The following is a 1,916-nucleotide window of genomic DNA, read 5'->3' on the forward strand; positions in this document are numbered from 1 at the left end:
TAAACGTATTATAAATTAGAACTAGTATTTCTTCTTTTAACTTCTCTATTCGGATTCAATGACGTTTATCGAAATACTTCTTATCTCGCTTACGTTACCGTCTTAAACGTTCTCGCGCCTCTTCTAGATTCTCTTTACGTCTCTTAAGTGCGCGCGCTCGTATTTCTATAAGTTCTTTAGTGATATAGATCTTTTCTTATAGTATTAGTCTCTAAGTAATAATATCTAGTTTAATGAGTAGTTTCGATCGATCGAAATACTTTAATTCGTATAGAGTAAAGTCCGTACTAGCTTTAATAATTATTCGATTCGTCTATAATATAGTATATAAATAGTTTATTTAGTCTTTACGGTTCGGCCTTTTATATATCTTCGTAAGAGCGTCCGTAGTAGCTTAATGATTTACTTCTACTTAGCTATTTATTTAAGAATAATACGTAGAAGTAATTACTCTTTTAATATTATATTTATTTATTAAAGTAATTATTAAGTTCTTATTTTTAGATTCTTTATTAACGACTAGCTTTCTAAATATTCTATAGCGATAAATTAAATCTTTCTAAAGAAATTTTATCACTAATATACTATTATTCTTAGTTAGTCTACGCGCTTTTACTTATTCGGAGAAGACACTTTTAGTCTTCACTAAATAAGCTTTTTTCCGTGATTTTAGTATCGACGTTATATCTATATAAATAGTCTTTTATCTTTTATTAACGTAAGTAGACTTTATCTTCTCTTTAATTCTCCGCGAGTCTCGGAACTAATATTCTATATACGTCTTTTTATATTCTTTTATTATTGTATATATATTATTCTAATAATATCGATCCGTAATACGTTAATAAGTGACCTTAACTTCTTTATATCTACTTCCATTATATAGTTCTTTTAAAATTCGTTGCTTTATTTCTTTCTTATTCACCACTCGCCGCGTAGATCTTATAGTATTAGATCTTCGAAATAAGTAATCGTTTCGTATAAAGTATTTTAATACTTCTCGCTTTATTCTTTTAAAGTTATCGTTATTTATCCCGGTAAGTCGTCGAAAGATTTAAAGATAGTGCGTAATTTACTATAATTTCTTAGAATATTCTTTCTTCTATAACGATATCTATTATTTCTTCTCTTTAATAATACTTTACTAAGATATTCCGGGTTCTAATCGAATAGAATAAATCCGTACGTATTATATCTTAATAGTAGAGTCTATTATTAGTTCTAAAACTCGGTATTTTCCGTGTAGAAGTAAACCTTAGGTTTCATTTAGAATTATCGAGCTAACTCGCACCGTAAAGAGTTACGCGGTTATCTATTTATCGATGTCTTCTTCTCTTTCTACTTTAGTAGTCTCACTTATAGTTTCCGGCCGTTTAGATAAAGCGTCTACTACTATATTCTTAATTCTAGAGATATATCTAACTTCGAAATTAAATAGCCGAATCTAAGTAAGCCACTACGTTACTAAGGCACTAGATAGATCGGTTACCGAGTGATTTAATTAAGTAACGAGAGTTACTATATTAGTTTTAACTAAAAAGATTATATCGTATAGTTAGGACTTAAACTTCTTTAATACCTTTAGTAAAGTACGGTATTCTCTTTTTTCCGCGTTATATTTAGTCTTTACTTTTATTTATAAACTACTCTCATAACGTATAAAATATCTACGTTTTCGAGAACTACGTTTACACTATATTAGCACTACTCTCTAACTTAGCAAACTAATATTGAAAGTAAAAATAATTAATTCTACGTTATTCTTATAGTTAATACTTACTAATGTAGGCGCGGTAGTTAGCGTAATCTTTAATACGTTTATAGTATTATCTTCTACTTATATTCATTATTGTGGAATATCGCCCTCTAAAGATTTATATTAAACCTTTAGTCACGTGATTAAATACGAAGTTTAA

The sequence above is a fragment of the Cladophialophora psammophila genome (assembly GCF_000585535.1).
Source record: "Cladophialophora psammophila CBS 110553 chromosome Unknown aczJe-supercont1.46, whole genome shotgun sequence".
NCBI classification, from domain to species: domain Eukaryota; kingdom Fungi; phylum Ascomycota; class Eurotiomycetes; order Chaetothyriales; family Herpotrichiellaceae; genus Cladophialophora; species Cladophialophora psammophila.